The sequence below is a fragment of the Aotus nancymaae genome, unplaced genomic scaffold (genome assembly GCF_030222135.1).
Source record: "Aotus nancymaae isolate 86718 unplaced genomic scaffold, 86718_ANA_hifiasm-v0.15.2.pri h1tg000030l, whole genome shotgun sequence".
NCBI classification, from domain to species: domain Eukaryota; kingdom Metazoa; phylum Chordata; class Mammalia; order Primates; family Aotidae; genus Aotus; species Aotus nancymaae.
The window spans coordinates 28,392,235-28,405,707 of NW_026988443.1; the positions used below are offsets into that span (position 1 = coordinate 28,392,235).

At 45.0% G+C, this 13,473-nt stretch overlaps 1 protein-coding gene across 9 annotated transcripts in view; it reads right to left on the minus strand.

Annotated features, from left to right (window-relative positions):
* The window catches only part of IL34 (interleukin 34), a 71,340-nt gene that overhangs the window by 19,104 nt on the left and 38,763 nt on the right, over nt 1–13,473 (minus strand). The gene's annotated exons all lie outside the window — the stretch shown is intronic.

The window sequence follows — 13,473 nt, forward strand, 5'->3', positions numbered from 1 at the left end:
AAAAATAGATTCTTGTGCTGGGCCTGCATTGTGATGTCCACCAGTTGGGGCAGTAAGGCCCTGCTCATCCTGTGGACTTCACTGCCCCCTCCTTTCCTAAGATAACTGCTTTGTTTTCAGTTCCTCTGTCCTCTGTCTGAAAACCAAGACTACCTCCCCAGGAAAGGAATATGAAACTTGGATTAGAATCCTGGTAGTTTAACTCTAGATCCTGTGCCCCAGCCCTTAAGAGGTGGTACAGTTTCATGTTCAGGACACACACAGCCAATGAGAAACCCCAAGCACCCACTCAATATGCTATATGACAAATCACACCAAAATATAATGACTGAAAACAATCACATGTTATTTTTCATGAACTACAGGTTGGCTGGGACTTAGCTGATCTAGGCTGGACTGGCTGATCTGGGCTTGGCTGATCTGGGCTTGGCTCAGTTGATCCAGGGTGGGCTGGGCTGATCTGGGCTGGACTTGGCTGACCTGGGCTGAATTTGGCTGATCTAGGCTGTCTTTGGCTGATCTAGGCTGGGTATGGCTGATCTAGGCTGAATTTGCCTGATCTAAGTTGGACTTAGCTGATCTAGGCTTGGCTCTGCTGATCCAGGTTGAGCTTAGGTTATCTAGGCTGGGCTTGGCTGATCTAGGCTGTACTTGGCTGATCTAGGCTGAATTTGGCTGATCTAGTCTGTACTTGGCTGATCTAGGCTGTACTTGGCTGATCTAGGCTGTCTATGGCTGATCTAGGCTGGATATGGCTGATCTAGGCTGGGCTTGGCTGATCTAGGCTGGGCTTGGCTGATCTGGGCTGTACTTGGCTGATCTAGGATGGGCTTGGCTGGTCTAGGCTGGACTTAGCTGATCTAGGCTGGACTTGACTGATTCAGGCCGAGCTCAGCTGATTTGGGTAGCCTTGCTCCTGCTGGTGGATTGGCAAGGTGCTGGCTAGTCTAGGTTGGCCTTATCTAGGATGTCTCATCCTCCAGCAGGCTAGCCTTGACTTGTTCTCACAGCAGAAGCAGGGCTCCAGGAAAGTAAGCATATAAGTCAAGGTCTCTTACGGCCTAGGCTCAGAATAATCACACTATCATTTCCATCACATTGCCCAAAGCAGATTCAAGGTATGTGGTGGGAGGACAGACTCTACTTCTTGATAAAAGGAGCTGCAAAATAACATTGCAAAGGGCAGGAGGGGAGTGTGTGTGTGTGTGTGTGTGTGTGTGTAAAAGTCCCAAGGGACATAGTATTGAATCACCTGCCCTACTTGAACACTTCCCTATAAGCAGGACAGGACCAAAAAGATCTCACAGCTGTACCATACAATCCAACATCCTAGAGATGAGAAAGCAAAACCCCAGAGAGGAAGGGAGCTGGCCCAAGGCCACAGAGTCACTAACTCACCACACCCCATCTTCCCCCTTCGAATCAAGCCAGTCTGCCCTTATGAATGTGGGAGAGCACAAGAAGTAGTCACAGGCAGTGAGTCCCGGATGTTCAACACAAGAGGAGGTGGAGGGAAAAAAGGACTGAAATCTGAGTTTAGGCCACAGAAAAAGGGAGACAAACAACAGCAGAACTAGGAACTGCTTCTTCTGGCTAATTCCTTTAGTCCAAGCCCAGGATCTAATTTTCTTTTTCTTTCTTTCTTTCTTTCTTTTTTTTTTTCTGGAAATGGGGTCTTGCTCTCTTGCCCAGGCTGGAGTCCAGTGGTGCGATCTTGGCTCACTGCAACCTCCACCTCCTGGGTTCCAGCGAGTCTTGTGCCTCAGCCCCCTGAGTAGCTGGGATTACAGGTGTACATCACCATACCTGGCTAATTTTTGTACTTTTAGTAGAGACAGGGTTTCACCATGTTGCCCAGGCTGGTCTCAAACTCCTGGCCCCAAGTGATCCACCCACCTCGACTACCCAAAGTGCTGGGATTATGGGTGTGAGACACTGCACCAACCAGATTGATAATTTTTTTTTTGTTTTTGAGACAGAGTCTCGCTCTGTTGCCTGGGCTAGAGTGCAGTGGCATGATCTTGGCTCGCTACAACCTCCACTTTCCTGGGTTCAAGTGATTCTCCTGCCTCAGCCTCCCAAGCAGCTGGGATTAGAGGTGCCCACCACTGTGCCCAGGTAATTTTTATATTTTTAGTAAAGATGGGGTTTCACCATCTTGGCCAGGATGGTCTCAGACTCCTGACCTCGTGATCCACCCACCTCAGCCTCCCAAAGTGCTGGGATTACAGGTGTGAGCCACCATGTCCAGCCCAGATTGATAATTTTTGAAGCTGAGTAACAGCTATTTGGGGTCCATTATACTATTCTGTCTTGTTTCAGTTTGTTTTGACAAATTCCATTATAAAAAGCTGTAAACAATAAATCAAATATGGCAGAGAAAAAAAAGTCTTGACTAGTCCTGAATTCTAGAAAGTTCCTCTTCCAGCTGAAGATTCTGAGCTGGGTCCTATGGCAAGGACAGCACACTTTCATCCTCAAAGGCCTCCTGACTGGGGACTGAGCTTCAGTTTGAGAGAAGCCACCTGAACCACTCCTAGAAGTTGTTTTGGGGTGGGGCTGAGCTGGTGTATGGAGCATTTTGGAGATGGTGTACATTTGTGTTGTATCAGTTAGCTTCTACTGCGTAACAAACCACCCTAACACTTAGTGGCTTCAAATAAATAAGTATTTATTATATCTCATGATTCTGTGGGTGGACTAGGTTGCTGGGATGACTTGGCTGGGGCCAGCTCTTCTAGGATGGCCTCCCTTAAATGTATGGGGCTTCAGCAATGCCTCCTCTAGCAGGCTACCAGGATTACTTACATAATCCTGGTATGTAAGGCTCCCTGATATGAAGGCTCCCTGGCAGCGAGAGAGGGAAAGTCCCAATGCACAAGTATGTCCTATTGGTCACAGCAAGTCAGATGGCCAAGCCTAGATCCAGGGGGTGGAGGAATAGAGGCTCCTTTGCAGATTGGACCTGGGATCTAAGAGTGCTGGCCAGCGTGACCGAGACTACCTCTCTGAATGCAACTGACATCTAGGTGTGGAGTGGTCCTCTGTTATTCATGTGCCCCACGTCTGGAATCTTCTTGCCACTGTTCAGACAGGGTTGGTGGGTAAAATGTTACTTAGAAATATAGATCCCGGGCCCAGGCATGGGGGCTCACACCTATAATCCCAGCACTTTTAAAGGCAGAGGCAGGCAGATTACTTGAGGACAGGAGTTCAAGACCAGCCTGGGCATCATGGTGAAACCCTGTCTCTACTAAAAATACAAAAATTAGCCAGGTATGGTGGTGTACACCTGTTATCCCAGCTACTCAGGGGGCTGAGGCACAAGACTCGCTGGAACCCAGGAGGTGGAGGTTGCAGTGAGCCAAGATCGCACCACTGCACTTTAGTCTGGGCAATAGAGTGAGACTCTGTCTCAAAACAACAAAAAAAAATCAATCTTCTGTCATTCCAGTTTCACTCAACCCCCAATTTTTTTTTCCAGGAATATTTTAAAGCAAATCTCAAACATGCCATTTTGCTAGCATGTAGGGATTTTTAAAATATATAATCACAACATCATTATCACACAACCCTCAAATTAATAACTCTTTAACATGATTTAATATAGAATCCATGTTCCATTTTCTCTGGTTATTTTTTAAATGTCAGATGTGCCTCTTAAGACTTTTTTTCTTTTTAAAAATCAAGATATAAATTGCATGCCATAAAATATACCATTTTGAAGTGTACAGGCTGCGTGTGGCGGCTCACACTTGTAATCCCAGCACTTTGGGAGGCCGAGGCCAGGAGATCACTTGAGCCCAGGGCTTTGAAACCAGCCTGGGCAACATAGTGAGAACTCATATCTACCAAAAAAAAAACTTTTTTTTAATTAGTCAGGTGCAGTGGCACATGCCTGTGGTCCCAGCTACTTGGGAGGCCAAAGTGGTAGGATCATTTGAGCCAGCGAGGTCAAGGCTGCAGTGAACCATGATCATGCCACTGCACCCCAGCCTGGGCAACAGAGAAAGACCCTGTCTTAAAATAAATAAATAAAGTGTACAACGGCTGGGCATGGTGGCTCACGCCTGTAATCCCAGCACTTTGGGAGGCTGAGGAGGACGGATCACTTGAGGTCAGGAGTTTGAGACCAGCCTGGCCAGCATGGTGAAACCCTGTCTCTACTGAAAAATAAAATAAAATAAGCCAACCTCCAGCAAAAATTTAAAAAATAAAATAAAATAAAAAGGAATCCAAGGAAATAAATCATTTTAATTATAATTTCAGAGTAGTTTCAGGTCTGCTTGGCCTGTCTTTACTTCTTTTTCTAGTCTGTCTTTCTCGTTGTTTTTACTTTAGTCCAAATCAGTCTTAGAAAGCTAAGACATTTTCCAATTCTATTATGTAGGGGTTTTTTTATTGTACTTTAATTTCTGGGGTACATGTGCAGATCTTTTGTGGGGCTAGGGGAGGGCAGGGGAGGGATAACACTGGGAGAAATGCCTGATGTAGGTGACAGGGGGATGGAGACAGCAAACCACCATGGCATGTGTGTACCTATGCAACAATCCTGCAAGATCTGCACATAAAGTTTTTCTTTTAAGAAGTATCCTCAGGCTATAGCCTAGAGTTTCCTGATTGCAGATTCATGGTGCAATTCAACATGTTCCTCTCTCTTTTTAGGGGGGACAGGGTCTCCCTCTGTCACCCAGGCTGGAGTGCAGTGGTGTAATCACAGGTCACCGAAGCCTCTACCTCTTGGGCTCAAGTGATCCTCTCACCTCAGCCTCTACAGTAGCTGGGACTACAGGCATGAACCACCACACCTGACTAATTTTTATTTTTATTTTTTGTAGAGACAAGGTCTCACTATGTTTCCCAAGCTGGTCTCAAACTCCTGGGCTCAAGCAATCTTCTCACCCCAACCTCACAAACTACCGGATTACAGGCGTGAGTCACCACGCCTGGCATCCTCTGTCTTCTCTTTCTGCACATTTGCAGCGGGAACAGACTCAAGCTCAAGCCCTTTGTCACAATACAAGTGGTGCTGTGTTCTTTCAACAGAAGGCACATGACAACTACGCTCCACTCTTTGCTGATGTTGGCAGTCAATGCCGCTAAATGCCTAGATTCATTAATTCACTGAGGGTTGCTAAACGTGAAATTCAGCTCGCTTTCTGATTAAGTCTTTCCCCATGAGGCAAGCAGAGGCAGTAGCAGATGAACAGCTTTGCCAAGATGTCTGATATAAACAGAATATTGCGCTTTCCTCCTGTTTCTGACCTCTGCCTGAAATCAGATAGTCTCCAGGCCTGTGGAACTTGTTTTCAAATGACTACTTCTCAAACAAGATTGACTGGGTTCTGGACATGCATTTTCCCATATGACCAAAGACATCTGAATGAATTTGATCAAACACACTCCTGGATCCAGGCTATACACTTGTATTGGGTGCCACATATCTGTGATCAATGTTAGCACATCTGGAAACCTCAGTGCCACACCATTTCCCAAGGGCATCTCCCAAGCTCAGGTGAAACAAAACATGAAAATCCACGCCATGTTTACAAGTGACAGAACCACCAAAACAGGACAATGCCTTAGTCAGCATTTCCTAACAGAGCCAGGTGTTTACCACAGCGCTCTTGGGCCAGATGCTACCTACATGGAATTAGATTTCCCTACGGTCACTCACCTTTTTTACTTAAACAAGTTTATTTGTTTAAAAAAAAAAATACTGGGCTGGTGCAGTGGCACACACCAGCAATCCCAGCATTTTTGGAGGCTGAGGCAAGAGGATTGCTTGAACCCAAGAGTTTGAGAGCAGCCTGGGCAACATAAGGAGACCTAATCTCTACAAATAATTTTTTTTCAATTAGCTAGATGTGATGGCATACCCGTAGTTCCACGTACTCAAGAGGCTTGATCCCAGGAATTCCAAGCTGCAGTGAGCCATGTGTGACAGAGAAAGACCAGCCTGGGTGACAAAGACCTTGTCTCAAAAAAATAATAAATACATAAATAAATAAGTATAAAATATCACAGGAAAGCATATGCAGCTATTGGGAGGATAAGAAACCACCAATCAGAGGACCAGGGAGAGAGTGCGGGGAGTGGGGAGGTCAGAAAGTAGGAAAGTTTCCCCAGGGAAGGGGATGATTCCATTTCTTTTCTTTTTCTTTTTTCTTTTTCTTTTTTTTTTTTTTTTTGAGATAAGGTCTTCACTGTTGCCTTAAACTCCTAGGTTCAAGCGATCCTTCTGCCTCAGTCTCCCAAGTGGCTGAGACTACAGGTGCGTGCCACCATGCCCACCTAAGTTTTACAATTCTCTTGTAGAGACAAGGTCTTGATAAGTTGCCCAGGCTGGTCTTGAATTCCTAGGCTCAAGTGGTCCTTCTACCTTGGCCTCCCAAAATGCTGCATTTACAGGCATGAGCCAGTGCACCCAGCCTGATTCCATGTTTCAAACCTCCCAGGGAGCTCCCTCTGGTTGGAAGCAGGGCTAATTCAAAAGCAATCCATGGCTTCTGGCAGAGTGCATGGGTCCACTTTTTTTTTCTTTTTTTAGACAGAGTTTTACTCTGTCACCCCGGCTGGAGTACAGTGGCACGATCTTGGCTCAATGCAACCTCTGCCTCCCGGATTCAAGCAATTCTCCTGCCTCAGCCTCCTTAGTAGCTGGGATTGCAGGCGCCCACCACCATGCCCAGCTAATTTTTGGGTTTTGTTTGTTTGTTTGTCTTTATCTTAGGCTTGTCAGTCAAAATTTTTGTATTTTTAGTAGAGATGGGGTTTCACCATCTTGGCCAGGCTGGTCTTGAACTCCTGACCTTGTGATCCACCCGCCTCAGCCTCCCAAAGTGCTGGGATTACAGGTGTGAGCCACTGCGCCCGGCCGGGTCCACTTTTTATACTGATTTGTAGTACGGAGAAAGACCCAGAAATATACTCTAAAATAATTTCAAAGAAGAAAAAGCTGAATGCCCGAAATATCCACTTCATTCCTGTTTACACTTGAAGCAAAGCACAACAAAACAAAACAAACCAACCTGCAAACCACCTAAATGCCAAACCACAAAACAGCAGTTAGCAAAATCTGGGAAATGGTATATCCTGAGTGCTGATCATGTGCTGATTCCTGTCAATAGAGCATAGCCAAATAATTATACCTTTCTATCCTTGTAGCAACTGTGAGTCTCAAACCTCCCAGTCTCTGAGAAAAGTCAGATTCAAAGAAGACAGAGGAAAGGAGTCTATTCAATCAACACTGCGGAAACTATTTGACATCCTTATATATGTATATAAGAAATTAAACGTAACCCTTATCTCATACCATGTATAGAGATTAACTTGGCCAGGTGCCATGGCTCATGTCTATAATTCCAGCACTTTGGGAAGTCAAGGCAGGCAGACCACCTGAGGTCAGGAGTTTGAGGCCAGCCTGGCCAACATGATGAAACCCCATTTCTACTAAAAATATAAAATTAGCCAGGTGTGGTGGTGTGTGCCTGTAATCCCAGCTTGGTAGGCTGAGGTAAGAGAATTACTTGAATCCATGAGACAGAGGTTTCAGTGAGCCAAAATCGCACCATTCTAGCCTGGGCAACAAGCGTGAAACTCCATCTCAAAAAAAAAAACAAAAACAAAAAAAGAAATTAATTTTACATGGACCATAGACTTAATTGTAAAACCTAAAACTTCTAGGAGAAAATCTTTGTAATTTTGATTTGGGCAAAATTTTCTTATATATGACACCAAAAGCAGCACAAACCAGTTTAAAAATGAGTAAGGATCATCTATGCAAAGCTAGAAACAAAAAGAAAAAATAGGCCTGGCACGGTGGCTCACACCTGTAATCCCAGCACTTCGGGAGGCTGAAGCAGGGGGATCACTTGAGGCCAGGAGTTTGAGGCAAGCCTGGTCAACGTGGAGAAACTCTCTATACTAAAACAGAGTATTTGCAGACATCATTAGTCAAATTAGAGCGAGGTCACACTAGGCATAGTGGAGCACGCCTGTAATCCCAGCTACCCAGGAGGCTGAGGCAGGAGAATCTCTTGAACCCGGGAAGCAAAGGCTGCGGTGAGCTGAGATCATGCCACTGCCCTCCAGCCTGGGTGACAGAGTGAGGCTGTCTCAAAAATAAAAAAAAATTTTTAAAAAAAGATACAGACCCTGACGCTAGACCGCCTGGGTTCAAACTCTGGCTCCGCCTTGCCTTGGGCAAGGTGAGGATCCTCTTTTGCCTCAGCATCGTCATCTGTAAACTGGGCTGGACATGAAATTCTGACCTCAAAGGGCTATGTAAGGATTTACTGGATTTCTATATATAGAAAACTTAGAACATGAGCCGGCAGAGAATACACACTGTCTTGGTATTTACTGTTGTTATTACTCACTAGTATCACTGATAGAAAAAAATGGGTTTTGGAAAAACTTAGGCTTTCTCTTTTATTTTTTAATCATTTCCTCTTTTGCTGTTGCTTTTGCACTATCAATAGAGATCTGTGAGCAAAGATTTACTTGATTGTGAAAGAAGGCAAGAAAGAAACCCAATGTGGGACCAGTCAATGGGTCCTTCCTTCTCAAGGAAGCTGCTGATGTTCTTCTGAAGGACTCCAGCTTCCGACCTCTGACCCCTGACCTCCACCCTCTGACCTGTGACTAGCAAGGTGACTCAAGAGTAAAAGACCAGACTGTGGAGCATCCACACTGGTGCTGGGACCGTAGACAAACGGCCTCCAACAGGCCTTTGTGCTTCCTGGGAGCAGGAGGAGACATAAGAAAACAAAGCAAAAAGGAGCAGGGTAGGCGGCAGCAGCTGAAGGGTGTTTAACTTGAGATGGGAACCTCTACAGAAGGGTTATTCCCTCTATGGATCAAAGAAAATATCTGTTGCCAAAAAAATCACTGTTTGAGTTCACAAATGCATGGTAACTGGGGCCCTCCACATTGTCCTTGAGAGTATAAGCTGGGATTGTCATTTTGGAAGACTGGCGATTCTAACCAGTTTAAACACATACCTTGCCTCTGACCCAGCAATCCCACTCCTAGAATTTAACCTAGGAAAATCAACTGTATGGCCACAAGACAAATGACCAAGAATGTATATTGCTGCTATACTCATACTATGAATCATAGGCACTTCCAAAACTGAAAACCATCCAAATATCTGCCAACAGAAGATTGGACGTATGAACTGCGCCATAGTCAGACAGTGGAATATTGCTCCGAAATTAAAAGAAAGAAACTGCTGATCTGTGCAGCAACGTGGATGAATCTCGAAAACATTATTTTCAGCAAAAGCAGCCAGACACAAAAGCGTGCACACTACATAATTCCAGCTATTTGAATGCAAGAATAGGCTAATAAACTAATCTATGGTGATAGGAATCAGAAATGTGTTATCTGGGGTGGGTGGTGGTGGTGGTAGGATCTGACTGGAAAGGGGCATTTGGGAACTTTCTGGGGGATTGGAAATGTTCTGTCTCTTCTTTGTTGCAGTGGTGGTCTCATGGGTATACGTAATTGTCAATAAAACATATCTGTACTGTGTTGAACAGTGCCACCTGCCCCCAATTCATATCTTACTTGGAATCTCAGAATGTGACCTTGTTTGGAAACAGAGTATTTGCAGACATCATTAGTCAAATTAGAGTGAGGTCACATCAGATTAGTAGGCCCAATCCAATGACTGGTGTCCTGATAAGAGAGAGATGGCCAGGCATGGTGGCTCACACCTGTAATACCAGCACTTTGGGACGCAGAGGTGGGCAGATCACCTGAGGTCAGGTGTTCAAGACCAGCCTGGCCAACATGGCGAAACCCCATTTCTATTAAAAGTATAAAATTAACCGAGCATAGTTGCGTGTGCCTGTAATCCCAGCTATTCAGGAGGCTGAGGCAGGACAATCACTTGAATCTGGGAGGCGTAGGTTGCAGTGAGCCAAGATCGCATGCACTACTGTACTCCAGCCTGGATGACAATGTGAGACTCTGTCTCAAAAAAAAAAAAAAAAAAAAGAGAGCTGCAGGGAGAAGACCACGTGATGGTTGAGAGACTGGAATGAGGTCCACAGGCCACACAGCACCAAGAATTGCACACAGACACCAGAGGCTGAGAAGAGGCAGGAAAAGATCTTCCCTAGAGCCTTCAGAGAGATCCTGGCCTTGCCAGCACCTTGATCTTGGATTTCTAGCCTCCAGATCTGTGAGAGAATACGTTTCTGTTGCTTTAAGCCACCAAATGTGGTACTTTGGTACTTTCTTATGGAAGCTCTGGGAAACTACTATACCACCAAACTGAACACTTAAGATTGCTTACTTTGGCCAGGAACAGTGGCTCACACCTGGAATTCCAGCACTTTGGGAGGCAGAGGTTAAAGGATCATTTGAAGGAAGAGGTTAGAGGCCTGAAGTTTGAAACCAGCCTGGGCAACATAGGGACACCCTGTCTCTAGAGAAAAAAAACATATTTTTTAAATTAGCAAGGCACGGTGGTGGTAACCTGTGGTCCCAGCTACTCAGGAGGCTGAGGCGGGTGGATCACTTTAGCCTGGGAGGTCAAAGCCGCAGTGAGCCATGACCACGTCACTGTATTCCAGCCTGCACAACAGAGTGAGACCTTGTCTCAAAAAAAATAAAATAAAATCGGTCTGGGTGCCTACAATCTCAGCACTTTGGGAAGCCAAGAAGGGCAGATAACTTGAGCTCAGGGGTTTGAGACGTGCCTGGGCAACATGGTGAAACTCCATCTCTACTAAAAATACAAAATTTAGTAGAAACCCGTCTCTACTAAAAATACAAAAATTAGCCAGGCATGGTGTGCCATGCACCTGTAGTCCCAGCTACTGAGGAGGCTGAGGTGGGAGGATCACTTGAGCCAGGTCAAGGTTGCAGTGAGCCATGGTCGTGCCACCACACTCCAGGACACATTTTAAGTAAGAATTTTATTTTAAGTAAGTTATATTCCAATTTTAATAGAAAAATTTTCTATTGTTAAAAAAATTCTATTTTTTTAACAACAGAAAATTGCTCATTGGATACAGCAAGCTGGTGATGAAGGTTCCAACTTGGCTCATGCTTCATCAAATGAAACCCCAAAGAAAGCCAGCCCAGTGCTACTCTGAATTCACCTTTAGAGGCAGTACTTGGGCGCTGACCAACTAGATCCCTCCCATGGCTCTCCCTTCTTGCTCATCTACCGCAAAAAACTGTCCCTTCTGCCCACAGCAAAAATGCCCCTTCACCCTCTCAAACACAAACACCACGTGCTCTCTGTGCTCCCTTCTGCCCACAGCAAAAATGCCCCTTCACCCTCTCAAACACAAACACCACGTGCTCTCTGTGCAGCGCTACCCCAGAGACCCACTTTGCAGAGTCTCCATTTGAAAGCCACTGGCCCGCTTGTAAGAGCACTCCCTTCCTTGGAGTTAGAGCCCTCAGGACTGCCTGGTCAGGAGCCAAGAGCATTGGCCCAGCTCCTCTTCCCATTCATTCATAGACCTGTTGCCCAAAATGCCCACCTGAAGGAATCTTCAGCTCCACCTCTTTTCTTCCTAAAGCCTAAACATTTACAAAAGGACACTTTTTTTAAAAAACTTACTTTGCTTCATGGTAGAAGCCCAGACCTTGAGAACAGGCCCATCATTTGTCTAAGCACACCTTGTAGATATCTGCAAGAGGATTAGGGTCAGTGAAGGTCGGAAATGGCTGCTGAATGCAGGGACCACAGGCCCAATCTCTACTGCATGGTCTTATCCCCACGAAGACTCCTCCACATTCACCAAGTGCCTACCATGTCCCAGGGAACTTTCCAAGTATTAACAAATTGCCTCACAACAAGGCTGGAGTTGGGAACTATTATCTTCCCTCTCTCTCTCTCTCTCTCTCTTTTTTTTTTTCGAGACAGGGTTTCACTCTGTCACCCAGGCTGAAGTGCAGTGGTGCGATCACCACTCACTACAGCCTTAACCTCGCCAGGCTCAAGTAATCCTCCTACCTCAGCCTCCAAATTAACCATCACACCTATAACCTCCATACCTGGGATTACAGGCATGCAACAGCACACCCAGTTAACTTTCTGTATTATAATATTTTTGTAGAGATGGGGTTTTGCCATGGTGTCCAGGCTGGTCTTGAACTCCTGGGCTCAATATTATTATCTTCTCAAATTGATGAGGAAACAGAGGACCAGAGGGATGAGGTAACTTGTCGGAGGTCACACACATAGTAAGCTGCAAAGCAGGGACCGTCTTAATCACTGGGTTGCCTCGACAAGTGTGTACCTGTTTCTAGGGATTAGGTATCACATTCTCCAGTGACCAAGAACCTAAAGGTTTTTCTTTGTTACTGACCCAGACTATTTTAACTTTTTTATTTTTCTACTCTTCTTGAGAGACATCAGGGAAGTGAGTTCCAAGTTTAGTTTTATAACAGCCCAGAGACTATAAAAGGTCATTGGAACATCCTCCACAACATTATATAAACAAAGCTGATTATAACAGGATAAAGATTCTTTGGTTTTGTTTTTGAGGTTTTAATATGTTTTATTTTGTTTCAAAAGTTAGCAAAAACAAGAAGAGCTAAACTGAAAAAGACTGCAGTTTTTTCTAACTCCATGGGAAAACCCAGTTTCTACTCTCCCTGACACCAGAAAGGACTTCAAGTGGGGTTTCTTGGAAGAGAATCAAACCAATAATTTCTTACTGCAGGAAAGGAGACTTAAGTCTATGGGTACTGGCCCTGTCCATGTCCACAAAAGTCCACAGTAGTTATTGGCTCAGTGAAAGGAGCTTCTCCAGTTGGATGACACAGGACACTGAAGAACCAAAGAGACTTTATTCCAAGAGTGCAAGGATGGTTCAATACTAGGAAGCTTCTTAATATAACATATCACAGTCAATTTTCTGTGTCTGTGGTTTTGCATCTGCAGTTTTAACCAACCACAGACTGAAAATGTAGTTTAGGCTACCACATAATCTAGCAATCCCACTGCCAGCTATATGCCCAAAAGAAAGGAAATCAGTACACTGAAGACATATCTGCACTCCCATATTTACTGCAGCACTATTCACAATAGTGAATTTAGAAGCAACAGATTTAGAAGCAACCTGAGTGTCCATAAGCAGATGAATAGATAAAGAAAATGTGAGCTGAGCTTGGTGGCTCACTCCTGTAATCTCAACACTTTGGGAAACTGAGACTGGAGGATCACTTGAACCCAGGAGTTTAAGGCCAGCCTCAGCAACATGGCGAAACCCTGTCTCTACAAAAAAATACAAAAATTAGCCAGGCGTGGCAGTATGCCTATAGTCCAAGCTACTTGGGAAGCTGAGGTAGGAGAGTCAATTGAGCCTGGGAGATTGAGGCTGCAGTGAGCCATGATTGCACTGATCATGCCTGGGTGACAGAGTGAGACCCTGTCTCAAAAAAAAAAAAAAAAGAAGAAGAAGAAAAGAAAGAAAGAAGGAAAGAGGCCAGGCACAGTGT